At 34.8% G+C, this 20,653-nt stretch overlaps 1 long non-coding RNA gene across 4 annotated transcripts; it reads left to right on the top strand.

Moving 5' to 3' along the window:
* Window positions 1-1,781: 1,781 nt before the first annotated feature.
* Window positions 1,782-19,644, top strand: LOC148782454 (uncharacterized). 4 transcript variants are annotated; one of them, XR_016053543.1, is made up of 3 exons: window positions 1,795-11,482; window positions 12,260-12,423; window positions 17,455-19,644. It is a non-coding gene; the product is annotated as an uncharacterized LOC148782454 (long non-coding RNA). The 4 variants fall into 4 exon arrangements; XR_016053544.1 differs by having other exon boundaries at window positions 1,799-11,482; window positions 12,260-12,433; window positions 19,359-19,644; XR_016053542.1 differs by having other exon boundaries at window positions 1,799-11,482; window positions 12,260-12,433.
* Window positions 19,645-20,653: the final 1,009 nt, after the last annotated feature.

Genomic DNA, 20,653 nt, shown 5'->3' with positions numbered 1-20,653 from the left:
CAAAATAACCCCATAAATTTTTTGGGGTATTTTAGTCAATTTGTATTTTGCGAATTATTTGTGTCTCACTAAGATGTACACACACTCCAAATTTAAAGTAATTTGGATTTGTAGAAAGAAAAATTAAAATTGAAACACTATCAGAGAACTGTGACCGTGCGATAAAGTTTGGATGGTGATGAGGATAAGCGAAATCACGGTTCATTTTCGCCTATAGATGTTGGGAAGAGTTTTTCTCTCTCTCTATCTCCCTAACTCGCTAATGACATACGTAATAGCCAATAATTCACTTCATTTGAATAAAGTTGGGGATATAAATACACATAAAATTATTACATAGTACTCGGCGGAGTCTAGAAACACTGATCTTAACAATGAAAAAATTTTAAATTTGTGCTCTAAAGAAGGTCTAATGGAGTACCTATCCAATAATGGATCTACATCATTCATTCGCTGAAAATTCGGATCACGCCTTTAAATACACCAAATTAAGGTTATTTGCATGGCTCCTAACACAGTGGCTCTCTCAGCCTCTCTCAAAAACTGGAAGGATCATGTGAAAGATAATTAGGATGGCACTTATAGAAGGGCTGAAATATGAGGACCTTTTAAGGTAGTTCTATAAAGATACAGGACCTTAAATCAATACTATTTCTATTCTAGAAATAATATGCTTTAGTGAAAAGAGAGTGTTGGGGAAGTCCTAGGAGCAACATAATGAAGAGATGAAAGTTGAAACTAATAGAGGTTCAACAATAATTTCTTTTGTTCCTCCTTTAATTTTCCTTCAAATAAAAAGCAAATAAGGAAAGCTAAAAACTCAAAACATCGGATTCCCTAAATTCTATAACTGAGTATTCATGAAAATATGGAGAAATTTGAAAAAGCAAACTTTAAACATCGGATTTCCTAATTTCTATAACTGAGTATTCATGAAAATATGGAAAAATTTGAAAAAGTTAAACTTTATGACCACGAAGACTTGGTGCCTTTGGAAAATATGATACAAACGTTTAGCTTTTCATGACATCCCGCTCATTTCACTGATTAGCGTTTGGTGACCACATTTTTATATTATTTTTAAAAAAATGTAGGGCCTAAACTCAATGTGTTTTCATTCACCCAAGCATTTCTCTATTAAAGTTTTTCGCGTGCAATTTTTTCGCTCAAGCCTGCAATTTTTATTGCTCAAGCCCGACTGCTCCTTATCATTCCTTTTTTCCTCAGAGGCATGCCCCACTCTTACCTTCTATTGGGTTGAAATTGCATGAAATATGTGTCAACCCCATTATGGCCTTCCAAGATGCTAGCTGTGAGTTTTTACTTAACTGGGATGCTTTTTGTTTTGCAGTTTGTATTTACTTCGGAGTTTTTACGTTACTGGAATGTGTCATTTTGTATTTTTTATTTTGTTTTGGAATGCTAGGGAGCTTTGCATTAACTTTGGAGTTTTTATTTTACTTTGGAGTTTTTACTTTACTTTCTTTTACTTTACTCTACTGTGTCACTTTTACTTTACTTTACTGTATCATTTTTACTTTATTGTGTCATTTTTACTTTACTTTACTTTATTGTGTCGTTTTCACTTTTCTTTATTGTTTTTTTCACTTTACTTTACTTTATTGTGTCATTTTTACTGGAGTTTTTGCTTTGGAATGTGTCATTTTGTATTTACTTTGGAATTTTTACTTTATTGGATCATGTCATTTTGTATTTTGTATTTTGTTTTGAAATGCTTTGGAGCTTGTATTTACTGGAATGTGCCATTTTGTTTTGTATTATGTATTTTGTTATGGAGTTTTTACTCTACTGGAGAGTGTCATTTGGCTTTTGTACTTTGTTATGGAGTTTTTACTTTACTGGAAAGTGTCATTTGCTTTTTGTATTTTATATTTTGTTCGGGAGTTTTTACTTTACTGGAACGTGTCATCTTCCATTTCTTGTGATTGCAATGATACAATGATTGCACTGGTTACTGCTTACAGTTCCTTGGCTGGCAAAATACTGAAATGCGTGTTTCTAAATGGGAATGAGTGACAAATTTGTGTTTTCTGATGATACTGTTCATTTTTATTTCTCTCTCTTTCCTTGTTTTTTGAATTTCATTGCTTCATTTTGCGAATTTATGAGCTTGTCTGAAGCCAATCTGCAAGGCTGACATTTTTAATACCACCAAACGTATATACAGGAGCAAGTTGCATTAAGTTTCTTATGGACACCATGGGCAAGTTGTTTATCTGTCAACATGTATTTTTATAATCAAGTATGCAATGAGCTGGATAGCTTGTACATGTACATTTTGACAAACTGTAGAATTTTTCATGTACCATAAAATTTAGTTTTTGCATGACATTGTTAAAACTGTAGATTTGTTATGATAGTTACAATTAAAGCAGTTATTGAGTTTCAATACCTCTGAAGGAAAGTTTTGTATATTGTGGTAGATCATTTGATTGGGTTAGTTTGTTCATTGTGTTCTCAATATCACTAACAGAAAGTTTTCTATGTTGTGCTAGATTTTTGATCGGTTTGTTTGTATAAACGTTTCAATCTATTGTATATACATGATTGAGGGGTGATTGTTGTATTTAGGGGTCTGTAGTTATATTGTGGGTAGTGATGTAAAATAAGAAGATTAAGTCAAATAAGCCATCGAACTTCTTCATATACTTGTTCTCTCATTTTAGGACTGGACTGTGTAGGTTTTGACTTGTATACCATTTGGATTGGCAGATGTCGACCCATTTACCTCTAATTAATAGAACCGGTACTAAGTGAGTTTAATTTCAGTACTATTTTCTTTTGCTTTATAGCTTGCCTTTTGATTCTTGTTTATTCCTGCAGGTTTTGACAAAAATGCGCTTGAATTAATTTGCCACAAAAAGATATACTCACAGAATTTCGTTAATGTGGTGAATACATTTGTTGTTTTGCTCAAATTTATATGGCATAGGACATATTGTCTTGATGAATGTATTTAACATGATTAATCATGCAGGTTGAGTAATATTTGCCCTAGACATTTGCCACAAAATTTTGTTTGTGTGTTAAACACATTTATGTGTTTGTTGTAGATTTAGGTTACATAACATACTGTCTTAATGAATGTTCAATACACGATCAACCATGGAATTATTGTTTGACGTTGTATGTTATGCCAAATTATTATTGATGGCATGTTTTGCTTCTCTCCTTCTCCCTCTCCGCATACAAGTTTATGCTCACATTTTGTGTGTGTGAGTTTGGATGCATATTTTGTGATTAGACTCAATTTGGGATCATTTGACATAATTAAAAGAAAAGAATCTAGTCCATTTTCACCATCTAAGAAAGGGAGATGATTAGGGAGTTGAAGGCTGGTACGGCGGCCATTGAAACCCAGATAGAGTTGGGTGCCATGGTCCAATAAGGTGGTTCTCAGGTTTAGGAAATCAGGCACCCTCCATCTTCCTAAAGAAAACTCAATATTTATCTGATACTTTTTTATACGAAAAGAAAAATATTTGTTCCCAAGTTCAGTGAAAACCATGGCCAGTTGAATGAACTAACTAAAGAGAGAGAAAGAGAGAGTCAAGTGGGGTAGCGGAAGATAGTGGCTGTTCACTCTCTGCAGTGGTTTTTGACATTCTTTTCCCTACAAGGACGCCTTTTTCAGATTTAGAAGGGCATTTTAGTAGTTTTAAATATCTGCAAGACTTCTGAAACTGATAGTACCAAAAACATTTCTAAGCGCGGGACAGTATTAAAAACCCAATTAGAATTAATTTTACTACTGTAAATTTTGGGGATGTAACTTTTTTAACCCATGTGGTAACTCATTAAAAAATTCCTAATTGTACCTTTTTATGCACTCTTAGCGTATGGATGGATATCTCATGTTAGTATTAATATACATCATTACTGATACATATCAGTATGGATATGGATATCTCGTCTTAATATTGTTATACATCATTATGAATACATATCAATATAGATATGTACCTGTATGGGTATATATCTCTTGATAAGATTAGATGTTTAGGCAAGATTAGTTAGTAATTACCAAGTTGGTGTCTATCCAAAATTGTTACCAGTTGTATATTTATATGTGGTCTTGTATATTTTTTATTAATCAATAAAGAGAGAGTTCTCTGTAGTATTCTAAAATAATCTTCCATGGAGGCCTAAGGACCCAAATATACAGAAATATTATTTCTAATATGGTATCAGAGCTATAGGCTCCTCAACCTCAGATCTGAGGTGCGAGCTCAGATCTGAGGTTGCCGTGAGGTGCGTGCTCAGATCATAGTTTTGTTACGATCCTTTAACAAAACCTTTACTACATAGTCCTTTGCCCATCAATTTGCTTCACCTGCCCATACTCCTTTGCCTCCATTTTGCTTCATAATTTGCATCATAGTTTGTATCAAGAAATCATCTCCTAGAGAGAGAAAGTGCAATTTGTCAGTTTCTTCCCAATTTGTTGAGACCTACTATGTTGCAAATATCAACCCCCTATGGCACAAAAACTTTTTTGTCGGTCGAAAATCTTTTGGCGAAGCAGCTGAAGCAGTGCTGCGTCAAGGAGTTCAAGCTTGGGTCACTCGTGTTAGAGCAGTTCACTTTCATTGACAAGATCTGCGACCTCATCTCACAGCTGTGGCTAAAGGATTTGTATCAAGTAGAGACCTTTATCTCTCTAAATTTAAGTTTGGTGGGGTTGGGACTTTGGTTCTTATCATTGTCTTTGGGCTATTGAATTCTCTCTTTGAGGGGATGCTAGTGGCCAAATTGCCCTTTTCACCTTCAGGTTTTGTGTAAAAGATGATACCTTATTTGCAACACGTTCAAGCCACAGCCGACGAATCAGAGGCTCCAAGGCGTGAGCTGGGAATGAATGGCGTTTGGTGCCCTTTAAACACCCTGTAACTTTTAAAAACCTCTTTCTTACATTTGCCATCCTCTCTCTCCCTACTTCATACTCTATTGGGCACTTTGTTGGGCAAAAAGTACACCTTTAAGTCTCTTATTATTCCAAAAGACCTGCCTTCATTTGATACATGGAAGCCTCTTTATTTGGGTAAATTCCTTCTTTTGTTGGGCATCCTCTCTTTCATTCTACACATACAAAAAGTGTGCCTTGAGCAAGTGCACCACTAGGTTCTTTACTATTTTATAAAAAGTAAATCATTGTTGTTGTACTCCCTCTTATATGTCTTTCTGCCAAGTTATGTTTCGACTCTTTGATTTATTTTGGATCTTACTGTTCTCAACTCCGAATCTAAAATCCAAATGTTTTTGTTGATCCGTTGCTGACTTCTGTTAACTCTTCCAAGTACCTTATATTTGATGATCGAATTTCTCGATCCTGGGTGATGATCAAGTTTCTGTTACTTGATCATGTTTAATGATTGAAGTTTTTGTTACTCATTCCTATTGGATGATGGAGCTTTCCGTTACTCCATCCTGTGTGATGATCAAGTGTTTTTCATTACACGATCATGTCTATTTTGGAGGCCTATTGATTGGGTGTTATGGGAGACTGCTTTATTCGAGGCGTCGGTTTCTGAGGATCACTAATTTGCAAAATTTACCTTTGAAAAATGGCCAACGAAAAAGGCCGATATGCTCTATCTGGAAAATCATCCCTCTCTTTGTTTTGCCTCTGGATCTTGATCTCAGGGTGATCTGTCTGAACTCCCATGAGCTACTCTAATCTTTCCTGATGATCGAGCTTTCTATTACTCGATCTTATTTGATGATCATGTTTTTTGTTACTCGATCATGTTTGATGATCGTATTTTCAGTTATTTGATCATGTATGTTGTTCAAGTTTTTCGTTACTCAATCACGGATGTTCCGAATGCCTGTTTCCGTTACTCAATCATGTTTGATGATCATGTTTTCTAATATTCGATTCTATCTATTGATTGAGTTTTTTGTTACTCGATCCCGAATATTTCGAAGGCCTGTTTGTCTGTTGTTGATCGAGTTTTTTGTTACTTAATCCCAGATGTTCCTAAAGCCGTCTGTTCCTTGTTGATCCGCCACTGCAATCTGTTCTTGTTGTTCAAATAATATGTACTTGTTGTTCAAGCAATCTGAAGATCACTACTCAGTTTTGGCAACTTAGTATTGTTCAAACTTCGGCTGCTTTATGTCAAAGCATCTTGAGTTTGAGGGGAACTGTTAGCGTATGGATGAATATCTCATGTTAGTATTGATACACATCGTTACTGATACATATCAGGATTGATATCTCGTGTTAGTATTGATATACATCATTAGGGAAATATATCAGTATAGATATGTATCTATATGGGTATATATCTCTTGATAAGATTAAGTGTCTAGGTAAGATTAGTTAGTAATTATCAAGTTCGTGTCTATCCAAAATTGTTACTAGCAATATATTTATACAGGGTCTTGTATATTTTTATTAATCAATAAATAGAGAGTTCTCTGCAGTATTCTAAAATAATCTTCCATGGGGGCCTAAAGCCCAAATATACAGAAATACTGTTTCTAATATGCACATGAAAAAAAATGTCTTGAGATTGAATAAAGTTAAATTGGACTATGTGATCTAGCACGGTGTTTATAAATAAAAATTTCTCTTATTTTTCTTATTCTTACATCGGCAAGACTACTGACGATGTCCAATTACAACTAAATAACTCTTGAAACAAATAAATGAAAGAAGAGAAACTTCACTTACTACCACTATTGAATAAAATCTTGACTCGTTACTTTTATGGGAATAACAAAACTTAACAAAAAAATAAAATTTAAAGAAGTAAAATTGCTGGGGATTACCTCAACTGGGCTTAGTATACCCCACGCCGAATCTCCTTCTTCCGATGGCGCTCGGGATCTATGATATGCCTCTTAATTCTCTTAGTTGTGGAAAAACCCTTTCAATGGCATACGGATTTCGTTCTAGAACCAACTACCTAAGGCCTCAATGCCTTTGTCTTGCTCAAGCCAATTTGTTTGATCTTCTGATATATAAGAGATAAAAATCAAAAAAAGAGAGAGATATCTACTAGCTAGGGGATGTTCCCCTTTGCTACCCACAAAGTTCAAGATCCAACATTTGCTTGGACATGCCTCTTACAACTCTCAAGAGACCCTTTGGAGAATTGAAGAGAGAAATCCTGATTAGGCGCGCCCCCCCTTAAAAACTTGGAGAGAGATATGACCTATCTAGTTTGGAGCATAGCCTTCATGAGACTTGGGAGAGAGATATAAATCTTAGAGAGAGAGAAGAGAGAATTGGTATAAAGATTTATGAGGTAGAAGAGCCTCCTTTTATAGATTTTTTATGCCTTAGGTTTTGTCATAATTAGTAGGACCAAATCTTTACTGTCGATCTAAGGAGACTTGTGGAGTGAGAGATGTGAGTCATTCATTCCTTTGATCCACCATCAATATTCAAAAGAAGGTCTTAAAATTTTATGCTCCTTTTCTTAATTCTATTCCCATCAATCTTTAAATAAGAAAATTATATCTCTTAGTTTTATGTTATTATATCCATTCCTTATTTCTTGAATCATGCGACTTTGATTCACAAGATTTACTAAATATTTGAAATATTTGAATCTATCATGCAAGTTGGCCATATCCAAATAAAAAAGCCAACCAACAAAGCAGAGAACTATCACCTAGCTAAGTGATCAAGTTAGTCGCTATGGGTGGGTTGTGCCACCCTTTGGAGGGCCCTACCCAATTCCCACATGTGTCAAATTGGGCCCCATATGTATGGAGGGTCCCACATAATTTCAAAAAATATTTTATTTTGAATTTATAATTTTAAATCTCATATTTTATTTAAAATATAGGAAAATTAATTTCTTTTAATTTATAAATCCAAAAGACAAAAATAAATATCAAAAGATTCACAAAAATTCAAATAAACATTTTACAAATCATATAACATAGGATTAATTAATTTTGATGGGAATCAGATCCGTTAGATCTAAGAATTTATCAATATACTGGAACACTTCACCTTCAACTGCGGACCACGGTCCACCTAGCTTTCTCAAACTGATCCAGCAGTTCCCATGACCCACAGTCCACTGCAGGGGTTCATAATTGGACTATCAAAATTAGCCACCAAACTAGGAGATGTAATTCCAGTTCATGGGTTAGATCCTTATGCTCAGTTATATTGGGTTTTTCCAAAACTCGGCTAGGCTAGCATGTCGAGTATCAGCAAATCGCAATTTGCTTAATATAGTCCACACAATGACTACAATCCTATTGAGTTTATGTTTCACTATATAAAAAATTTATACATGCTCTCATAAGGCCTTTAATAGCCATTTAAACCCAACATAGAGACCATCTAATTTTTTAGATGGTGAATCTAAGTGTTGAAAAACTCAGTTTTGAAAACTTTTTTTTAAAATAATCATCTAGTAATTCTCAAGTGATATTTAAAATTTCTGACTTGAAAAATTCTCGTGTGTAGGTCTTCAAAACGAGGGAGTAGAAGTAGATTATACTGAGTAGAAGTAGATTATACTTTCAAGCGAGCATAGCATTGTGGTACCTTGATAAATAATTGTGAAACTAGTTTAAAGGTTTCCTATTGCGCAAGAGTGCTCCACTGGGCAAAACTTATGCTTAGAATGTCCATTGGATCCCAAATTTTGGGGATTCGATCTCTATTATTCGGCGACCCTAACAGAAAAACAAAACACACCAGAACTATCTAATTTTTTAAGGGAATGGTCCCCATGTTCAAGAACTCAATCTAAATTTTGTCTTCAAAACAATCATCTACCGATATTGAGATCGATCTCAAAATTTCAAATAAAAAGAAATACCCTGACTAAGCATTTTGCCCAAAAGAGTAAATGATAGTATGCTCCTGAGGGAGCATAATATATTCGCTCAATGAACGATATAATTTTTTTAAATATTTCTTTAGAGAGAGTGTATGTGGATTTTTAGTTCCAATTTGAAGAAAAGAAAAAAAGAAAGTAATGTTTTATATAAGAACACTTTCAACCTTACGGTCGTAGAAAAAAGGGAAAGTGTGAAGGCTCGCCGCACATGAATTTTTTCCAAGTCCCGACGTTCAGACGATGTGTATGTGATGTCGCAATAGTTATTTTTAGCAATTAGATGTTGCGCGGTGGTTGAAGAGTTTATGCCTAATGGAAAAACAATCACATTACCTCGTGCACTTACAACTCTCAACTAGAAAAGTCACTCACTTGTTACATTTCCCCATTTACAAGATATTTTCTTGACACTTTTCTTCTCTTTCTTACTGCTTCACACTAGAAATTAAAGGCAACTCTGGTGCTTTATAGTCTCGCTATTCTAGCATATTGAATAGGCGAGGTCAGGTTGTTAATATATATATATATATATATTGTATGTGTATATATCTCTTAATAAGGTTAGATGCCTAGAATTATGATAAGATTAGTTTGTAATTATCAACAACTGTTGATGTCTATCCAGAACTGTTACTACCCGTATATTTATACGGGGATAATTAAGAGAGTTCTCTGTAGTATTTTGAGTTTCTAATATGGTATCAATCATGGCTCTATTTAGTTTAGTTTAACATCTTCTATGAGTTTTGTTAAAAAAATGAAGAGACTCCCCCTTTTGCAACATCTTCTATGAGTTTTGTTAAAGAAAATTAAGACACTCCCCTTTTTGCAACATCTTCTATGAGATATGTTAAAGAAATTAAGAGACTCCCCTTTTTGCAAAAAACATCAGCTCTCCTCTTCGTCCATGGTTGAATCAAAGAAACTCATATACCAAGGGAGCACTGCCAAAGGCCTCAGATTCGCTTTCAAAACATATGTTCTCTACCGAGTCGTGTTTCAACTCTCTGCAAAATAACATTTGTCTTTGTTCTGGCATGTGTTCTAGATTGCGAGTTGTTGAATCAGTCTCGGACTACGAGTTGTTGAATCTGTCTCGAATCCACACCGAGTTATGTTGGCTCAAGTACCATTATGTGCTTGTTGTTCAAGCATTTGATCATAGAGATCACTGCTTCTATTGGTCACGCCATGCACGTGAAGACTTAAACATCCAATTGGTCACGCCATGCACGTAAAGACTTTAAGATCCTACTCATTATTTTATGCAACTTATTGTTCAAACTCCTCCAACTACTTTGTGTAAAAGTATCTTAAGTTTGAGATGGAATGTTAGCATATATATATATATATATATATATATATTGATTGTATGGGTATATATATCTAGATAAGATTAGTTAGTAATTATCAATAAATATTCATGTCTAAATCAGGATCGGATGTTTTAGAGTATTTTATTTTTAGTTAATTTTCTACAAATTGTATGAATATAAAATTTGGCACGTGTCATTTTCTCAAGGGGGCGCACCTAATAAAAATACTAAAATAATTTTTCGACAAAATATAATGACCAAAATGCTCCTTGAAATTTTCAAAGGTATTTTTGTCATTTTATTTTATGGGAAATATTTTTTATATTTTTACAAATACGAGTCTAAGAGAGGAGTGGACACCTAAATTTTGGTATCAATATAGTTTGTAGAAAAAAATTAAAAATAAAATAATGTAGAGATGTGTCATTGTGATTGAGATCATCTCAACCGTCCATTCTCAATATACAGTTCAAAAGGGGAAAATATCTAAATTTTATGCATTAGGGAAAGCATAAAAAGCTTGCCCCTCCATCAATAAGGAGTAAACATAGTCCTCAAACAGTGTCAATTCCCACTCCACTGTTATATGTTACGTGATATAAGCATATGCTATGTATGCTTGTATGCCCCGCGAAAACAACTGCTTATATGTTGGAATCATGTACGGATGATTGTGTGACTTGTACATATGACATATGCATGCGTACATGTACACATGCGGGATTGTGGGGGCATGCAATTTTTTTCATTGGGTTAAATAAGAGGGGTTAAGGTTTCCCTGTCCAAATTTCGTCTAAATCAGTCTATGAAAATCCGGATCCGAGAGGTGGTTCTTTGACCTCAAAGATCCACATCAGATTGCTAGATCGTCATCCTGGATTAGTTTGAATAGGTGTTGATACAGAAAAAGAAAAAAAAAATGATATGAAATAAAATTAAAATAGGGCTTTATGGGTCCAGATTTAGGGGGAATTAGATAAGCTTTGGGAAAATAAAAAAGAAATACGAAAGGGTGGGTTTAGGGGGAAGGAGCACGCTTGGACTCATACCATCTCGAAATCAGTTCAATTCCTATTGATTCTTCATTTAAATTGGTGTTATCAATCCGAGATCACCGAATTATAAAACATTGTTGTAAAATGTGTGATGTTATTATTGTCATGATCGATTAATGGGAGATACAAAAGCCGTCTGACATTGCAGCGGGAAAAAACTTAGAACGATCTTGTGAAGGCGGATGAAGAGCTCTTGGAAAAGCCAATTTCGAGGGTAAACTTGGACACTGGAATATTTGAGCCATGGAGGCACCAACAAGGACGCACTAATCAGGTACTTAAATCTACTTCCTAAAGTCCACTAACGAATTTCGCATGCTATGCTTTTTCGTTGTTTGCAAACATCAAAATCAAACGCATCAATAACCCACTTACACAAAATGATTTTTTCAGTTTAATAGATTTTCTTGCCTTGGGTAATGAAGCTCCATTTTATTCGTAAAGGTATTTTTTATATCAAGGAAATATAAAGTACGCCTGTGGTTTATAAGTGGGAAATGAATCAAAATGTATCCCAATACACATCACCATAAGTTGTAACAGTGGAAAAAGAATACACTATTATATAGTTAAAAAGTTGCGTGCATTTTAATAAAGAGTAAGTTATTACACATTTCAAAATTTACGTGTATTTTGACAAATTTCCCTTCATTAGCAAAAAACATGACACGGTTTCTATGCGGCCAGCCGCATATTGTAGAAATACGGTTTGGCAATAAATATATTTTGATCCTAATTTTAGAAAATATACAATCTTTAACATGGAGGTCATGAATATGAAGAAAACAAAATTGAAAATTGAAAAAGATATTTATATTATGAAAACATTTGGACTGTTAGTTACAATTATTTTTAGATGGACCACCTATTTACATCTATCTTTAAGATCGATGCATTATACCTCGGGACCCCCAAATTGTAGAAATGCGGTTCAGACCGCATGAAACATTTTTCCAAAACACAAACCGGTAGCAAGGAAATAGAAATTTTGCTTGAGATTAATTGGAAATTATAAGTATGGAACTAGCTAAATTTTGATTTATTTGTGTAGGTTAGCGCAGTTATTGTCCGAAGAGAGGAAAAATTGGATGCGCAAATATTCTAACACCGAAAACGGTAGCTCTAAAGGAGAGTCTCGAGTTTTGACCACACTCATAGCTGAAGGATTTATTTTATTTTATTATGGGTGCAGTTTGCATACGGACGCCTCCATAGGTGTGTAGAGGTAAGGTGCCCCTTCAAATTTATCATGGTATATATTTTTGATGTAAAATATTTTAGGATTATCTCAAAATTTATTTTTATATCTAATTATAAAATTTAAAATTTCAAAAAAGATTAAATTCAAGTAGATCTATAAACCTATGAAAATCTTGAAAATGGACGGTGTAGATAATATGTTGTAAAATGCACTATTTCAGAGACTTACAATCTTTTTATTTTTCATAGTCATACATTTCGATGTCAAGATGATCAATCAAAGGATTTTTCAACATTAAAACTACCTTTTTCGATGGATTTTTAAGGAGCATCCATAGTTCTACACTATAAGGTAGCATCCTTATATAAACTTTTTCCTTTAATTATGTGCATTCCAACCAATACCTCCAGCTAGTATGTGGGATCTAAGCACTTGTATGCATTCGATTTGATGAATTGATGTAATAGGAAGACTTTAGCGACAATGAATCGTTAAGAAACTAATGCAGCTCTGATATCAATTGATGCAAATTGAGAAAATAAAATCAGAAAAAAATAAAAATAACATTTTTAAAGAATATACCCTCCCTCAAGGTCTTTAAGAGAATCCACCCCAAGGCTGAGCGAATATACCCCCTCTCAAGGTATGTAAGGAATCTACCCCAAAAATATCTTCACGAGACTAAATTTTATTAATTCATCTACCACCTTTTACAATGAAGGGAAACGTTCTTTTAAACGCACTTAAAAAAATAAATAAATAAATAAACAACTGACTTTTCAATTTTATTTCCAACCTATTTTCTCTTATCCCTATATTTTCCATCTTAAATTCACGTGATCTCTTAACCATCACGTACCAAACAGATATCTTCTCTCTTAATCTACTTTTTATCCAAAACGTTCCCAAGTTGAAAAGATAAACCCCCTATATTTAACCTTATCCTATTTATATTCCTAAACTAACTAACCCAATCAATAAATATCAACTCACATACAAACTCAATGCCCACAAATATCTTGCTCACCTCCTCTCCTATTCCTGAAGAGATAAACTAAAGAATAATAAAAAAATTAAAATAACCCTAATATTATTTGCGTCAGAAATAAATATGAATTCGTTATATGTTTGGAATTATCAAAATAAGTGTGCACTTATTCCCTTCAAGTAATTCAACTCTACCTATTTATAAAAGTTGCTATAGTAAGTACCATTCCTCGCAAGTGTATGATAAATTTATCAAAATACAACACCTTTCAGCTATTTAAGTTTACCCGTTTCTGTACTATTCCAACTCAATATCATATGTATTTTGATGGGTATTTTATAATTAAATAAAACAATAAGGGCGAAATTCTAATAATTATTATATTAGGTGCATTTTGGCAAATTTCCCTAAATGTATTTATAAGGGCTAATAATGAAAGAATCATGAGCTAATCATGAAAGAATCATTAGAAATAGGCTCGATGCTTTGCGTCATTGTTAAAGTATTTTTTCTCCAGAGAAAAGGCATATGGGGAGGAGACTTTTATCAAGAGATATGAACAAAACTCTAGCTCTAGATCCCTTTTCTTGAGATGCACCATCAAAGAATAACTCCTATTGACTGCACATCACTTCCTTATCTAGACAATCCTCATAAAGGATGGCCGGCTAAGACGTTTGTAAGAGCATGTTTCACAACCTTCTATTGGACATAGGCGAAATCAAATCCCATAAGAAGCGGTACCCACTTGGCAAAACACCCCAACAAAGTTAGTCGTGTCATCAAGAATTTTATGGGATCTGCTCATGAAATAGGTTGTATGGAATGAGCCAATAGGTAATGCCCCAACTTCTGAACGGAAAATACTAAAGTGAGAGACATTTTCTCAATGGCCAAATAGTTGTATTCATATGCCATCATGGTGTGATATAGATAATATAGAGCAACCTTAATGCCTTCGTCATTGTGCCATGTGACCCTTCCAAGGCAGTCATATACCGTATTAAGAGCCTGCCTAAAATTGGTGTCATAAAGAGCGGTGGTTTCAAGAGATAATCCCTAAACGCCTGATAAGCTGTCTAACAGACGTTACCCCATATGAAAGGCATATCCTTTGCCGTAAGCCTAAAGTTACATCTTCCTGATAAATTTAAATTGAACTTCCTATAGGAAAGTCTTCCTTGTACGGACTTTTAACTCTCAAAGGTTAGTGGGTGGCATCATATCCTATATTGCATTGATTTTCACATGATCAATCTCAATCCCTCAATGCACAAAACCCTCAATGCACAAAACCCTTGAAGGGTTCTCTCTCCTCATGCATGATCACTAGAGTGCTATGTGGCACATGCATGCTTCCACCCTATGCTTATATATTCCTCCCCATCCACTCATAAATTTGGTTTCTCTCTCTACCCTCACCTCTTCACTCCCTCACTTGCCGCTCTTTCCCCCTTGTTCTTCTTCTTCTCCCTTAGCCATTAAATCCCTCCAAGCCCATCAACTGCCCTCCCAAGCCTTAAACTTTTGAAGCTTGAACTCAATCCACTTGAAGCTTGGCAACCGAAGTGGAGCTTGTAGAACATTTCATCTTGGGGATTTCAATTGGACTATGTAAGTAGATTTAGTTTCCATGGTTTCATGCTTATGTTAATGGATGTTTCCTTACCTAATGAAAATGTGAAATTCAAGTATGGGTGTGTGTGTGTGTGAGTGTGGGTGCACGCTTACTAAAATTATGTTAAAGCATATTCTGATTTCTTGAATTGTGGTCCCTATTTGAGAGATTGTTAGGGTACCTTAAACCTTTCCTTAAACTATGAATTTTGGTGGGTCAGTAATATATTGAATGTAGTTCCACATGGAAAAGACCCACTTGTTATTATCTCATTTAATTTGAAAGCTATTAATTATTTTATAAAGAATGTCAGATTTGTCAAATGAAATTTTAAGGATTTTAACATGTTTTTGTGTGAAGCTTTTTACTGAACCAAATATACTAGAATGAGGTCAAACTACTTTTAAATATTAGATAAATTAGTCTAATTTAAAATTAGTTTTGGACTCATAATAAAACTCCTTATGGTTTGAAAGTTATGGTCATTTTTCTAGTAGGGTATCACCCTAAATTTTCTGCTACGCAAAATAGAAATTTCATTTGAGAACATTAAATAGTTTGACAAACTTTAGACTAATATTTTGGGTTACGTCCTATATGAATGTTGTCTTTTTATGAGTTTAGATTGTCATAAAATTAGTTGCAGTTTTAAATGATCTTTAAATTTAATGATATGCCCTTAAAGGTGGACAGTGTTCATCTTAGATAACCAGAAATAGTGATGTCTATTGCATTGATATATAACATGATATAGACATGATAATGTTTCTTGAATTGATAAGCATGATAATATGAGATAATGATGTCTATTACATTGATATATAGCATGTTATCGATATGATATTGTCTCTTGAGTTGGTAAGCATGATAATATGACATAATGATGTCTATTGCATAGATATATAGCATGATATTGACATGATGATGTCCCTTGAATTATTAAGCATGATAATATGACATAATGACGTCTATTACATTGATATATAGCACGTTATCGACATGATAATGTCTCTTGAGTTGATAAGCATGATAATATGACATAGTAATGTTTTTTGTGATTATATATATAGCATGCTCTGAACATGATGATGTTTTTTTTTTTTTTGTGATATGTACGACATGCTTCAAATATGATTCGTGTGCATGGAGACATGGTTTTGTTATATGATCCGTGCATGATGATATGCTTTTGATAAGATATATGTGCATGATGACATGCTTCTGATAAGATATGTGTGCATGGTGGCATGCTTCTGACAAGATATGTGTGCATGGTAACATGCTTCTGATAAGATATGTGTGCATGGTAACATGCTTCTGACAAGATATGTGTGCATGGTAACATACTTCTAATAAGATATATATTCATGGTAACATGCTTCTGATAAGATATGTGTACATGGTAATATGCTTTCGAGATGATATGTAACCATAGAGACATAGTTCTATTATGATCTAATGAGATATTTGTGCTGGCAACTATGATCTTTCCATACTCTCTATGATAAGATGAGAGTTAGGAGTGTGTGTGTTTGGGTGGTCGCTCTCCCAAACTTATATGAGGCACTACTCATTGGGACCCCTTTAGCAATGTAATGCTCTCTCGTCAGAAGGGTACAAGAGAGGGCCAAGGCTAGTGCCTATCAAAAGCCCCAAAGTGCACTGGGGAACGTGTACAAGAGAGGGCCAAGGTCACTGCCTATCAAAAGCCCCAACATGCATTGGGGATCATATGCATGTGTGAGACACCACGCAACGGATTTACCCATTGGTGATGTTTCTTTCTTGATTGTGATGGTAGAGGCTCTACGTATCAAGATTTAATTGTCATGATGGGTGAGGATTCTACTTCAGGAGTTAGTTGGTATCTCTTGATCTTGATTATGCTTGTCACATACATGCCTAATTGTTTTTATCTGTTATGATGCTTGTGCCTAAATGATTTGATCGACTTCTTGTTACAATCATATATGATTAATATAATTAGTTATTATTCCACCATGAAACATACCATGCATGACACGTTTGTTTAAATATGAATTTGACACATGACTGTATGTTTTGTAAGACTTGCATATATAATATTTGTAAGCATGAAAGCATGGCATCTAGATCTTATTTAGTGGGCTTTACAGCTCATTCTTTTAAACTTTTCTTCTATATAGAGTGATAGCCAGCGTGATTGGAGTGACATATCCTGGTGGTCACGCTTGGGGTCCCTTACCACCATACTGTTGAATCTTCATTTTCCAATATATGTTTTGGTTGGCAGTCAACCATATAGTCCATTTTGATTTGGTAATATGTCTTTATGTTGGGTTTTTTTTGCCTTGGACCTATATGTACTATTTTGTATTGTTATATATATTTCGGGACTTATTTGTCCCACTGACTATGGTTATGTATATTGTGTTTCATTTTTTGTTTCTTTTGTGGCAGGCTTTGATACTTGTAATTCCTTCTTTGTCAAAGTATTGAGTGCTCTCCAAACTGAGTGGCACTTGCTACCTGTGGTCATGACCCCATGCCCTATGGTCCTTCGGCTGGCCTAGGCCTAGCCCTTTGTGGGTCCGGCTGGGACAGTAAGGCCGTGACACTATACACCGTAGCAGAGTAGTGTTGCTGAGCATCAAAACCGTCACATTCTAGAAACTGCACGAGCTCTACTCATGTCATCCTCAATTCCAAAAACCTTATGGGCTAAAGCTGTTCTCACAGCAATTTATTTAATTAACATTATGCTTTCTGCTATTTTGTCTGATTATTCACCTTTTGATAAATTATTCAAAAAACCCCAGATTACTATGTTTTATGTGTCTTTGGCTGTGCATGTTTTGTTCTATTGCCTACGTCTGAAAGAGATAAATTGTCAACCAAAGCAGAAAAATGTTGCTTTTTAGGATATCCTGATAACCAAAAGGGATATAGGTGTTATGATCCTGAAACTAAGAAACTTCGTGTGTCTCGCAATATGGTGTTCTCTTAAAACATTCCTCTTCATTCAACTCCACCTGTTGTTGATTCTTCTTCTACCTATTTTCTTGTTCCTTGTTTTTTTATGATTGTTCTTCAATGTCTCCACCGTCACCACCAATAGATGGTCCATTGGTAGAACACTCGACTACTGTTGTTGAACCAAATCAAGCACTTGTACTTGCTACTCCTATACAAATGCCTTCAGTTGTACTTGTGTTTCTATTTTACCTCCTCGTTTCATGGACTATAAAACCTTCTTACCTCAGCATCGAGCTTTTCTTACCTCTGTTCATTCTTACTTTGAGTCACAAAATAGTGAAGCTCCAAACAACCTGAATGGCAACATGTCATGGCCAAAGAATTGGCTACTCGCACTAAAATGCGTGCTTGGGACCTTGTTCCTCTTCCCAAAAATAAGAATTCCATTGGCTATCGATGGGTTTATAAAATCAAAATGAAAGCTGATGGTAGCATTGAGCGTTATAAAGCAAACCTTGTGGTTAAAGGTTATAATCAACCTTACTATTTGGAATTGATTTTGCTGAAATTTTTGCTCCTGTTGCCCACATGACTACAGTTCGTACCCTGATTTATGTGGGTACTACTCTCCAGTGGCCTTTATATCTCAAGAATGCATTTCTCAATGGTGATCTTGTAGAGGAAGTTTATATGAAGCTACCCCCAGGAGTTTCAGATGCTAATAATAGAGTATGTCGTTTACAACGTGCACTCTATGGGCTTAAAGAAACTCCACGTGCTTGGTTCAAAAAATTTAATGCTACTGTTATTTCTGACGGTTTTCAACAGAGCCATCATGACCCTGCTATGTTCATATTAGTTACAGCCATAGGACATTCAATTCTCCTCCTCTATATTGATTATATGCTTATTTATGGTGATGATAAAGACACAATTCAGCAAATTATGCAATGACTAAGTCAGCTTTTTGCAATGAAAGATCTGGGATTCTTCAGGTATTTTTTGGGCCTATACCTCGGGCTTATTTGCTTTCTCAGCTCAAGTATGCTACAGATATTATTATCAAGCTCGTTTAGCTAATGATACTAAGCATGTTACCAAATCTATTGAGTTGAATATAAAACTTCATCCTACTGATGGTGAGCTTCTTGCTGATCCTACATTTTACTGCCAATTGGTTAGCAGTTTGTTTTATTTGACTATTTCTCGACCAGATATTGATTATGTTGTTGATCTAGTCAATCAGTTTTTTAGTGCTTCATGCACTATTCACCTGGCAACTGTCTTGCATATTATTCGTTATATCTGAGACACTCTTGATCATGCTCTGTTATTTTCTTCGACTTCCTTGCTTGAGCTTTGTGCTTATACTAACTCTGATTTTGCAGGAAGTCTAATACAGGTTTTTTTAGTTTTCTTGTAGACTCTTTCCTTTCTAGGAAGAGCTAAAAGAAACAACGTATTGCTCAATCTACAACTGAAGTTGAGTATCATGTCATGGTTCAAACAACAGCTAAGGTTGTTTGGCTTCACTGGTTATTAACTGACTTGGACATGGAACTTTTTGCTTCGACTTTATATTGTGATAACAAAAGTGCAATTTATATTGCTAAGAATTCTGAGGTTAATAAGCGTACCAAACATATTAATATAGACTGTTATTTTGTTAGACAATAGTATCTAACCGGGACTCGCTCTTCTATATATCTCCTCATCTGGACAACTTGCTTACTTCTTTACGAAGTCTGATAATGCTCTTTGGTTTTCGAACCTTATGTCCAACCTCTCAATGGTCTGCTTTCGACCATCACGCGTTTGAGGGGGAGTGTGCGTGTATAATATTGTGTTTCTTTTTTCATTTGATATCATAAAGGCTATCATGCAGGTTGTGATGTCTTTTATTTTCTTGTATATTGTCCTTCTATTTTCTATGATTACAAAGGTTGTGTAACTTGTCAAATATTGCATAAATATGGGGTCTTCTCCCATCATACATAAGTTTTTCTCTCACAGTAATAAACTTTTGGTCAGGTTGGGGGCTAGCACAAGCTTAGCCCAACCCGGCTGGAACTTTTTGGGTTGTGTTGTGCTTGGGCCAAGTTATTATTTTTTCAGCCCAGTCTTTGGCTAGGCCATATTTAAATTTTCGGGCTCGGGCCTACCATACAAGGTTTCTGCAAACTCAATTCGCACAAGTGCCAGCCTGTACCTGGCCCGTTAACAATTCTAATGGTGAGGCATGATAAACATACCAAGAATATTTCTAATGGTTAATCATTTAACCAAAGGTGTGGCTCATACAAGGTTGATGCCCTAAACAATCAAAGTGAGGTGCACGCTCAAATAGGGTTCAAATAGGGTCGAAAGATGTCGTTTCAATACCAAAAATCTTTACGAAGGCCTAAAATTTTATTTTCATCTCTAGCTATAAAATTATAATCTCCAAATAAAGTGCAGATCAATTAGATCTATGAACACTTGAAAATCGTAAAAATTAACGGTCTAGATAATGTATTACAAAATTTACTAGTACTAAGACTTGAAGTCTTCTTTCTTTTTTACTCCCATGTATCTCAATATCGAGATGATTGGATTTGAAGGTTTTCTGGCATCGAGACAACTTCTTTTAATGAAGTTACGAACTTATTTTAATGAAGGTACGGGGCGTGCCTTAGTTTGATTG

Source organism: Amborella trichopoda, chromosome 4, assembly GCF_054954075.1.
Source record: "Amborella trichopoda isolate Santa Cruz 75 chromosome 4, AtrichopodaSantaCruz75HAP2 v2.0, whole genome shotgun sequence".
Classification (NCBI taxonomy): Eukaryota; Viridiplantae; Streptophyta; class Magnoliopsida; order Amborellales; family Amborellaceae; genus Amborella; species Amborella trichopoda.
Note: the sequence above shows the minus strand (reverse complement) of the source record. Positions and strands in the feature narration are given on the sequence as shown.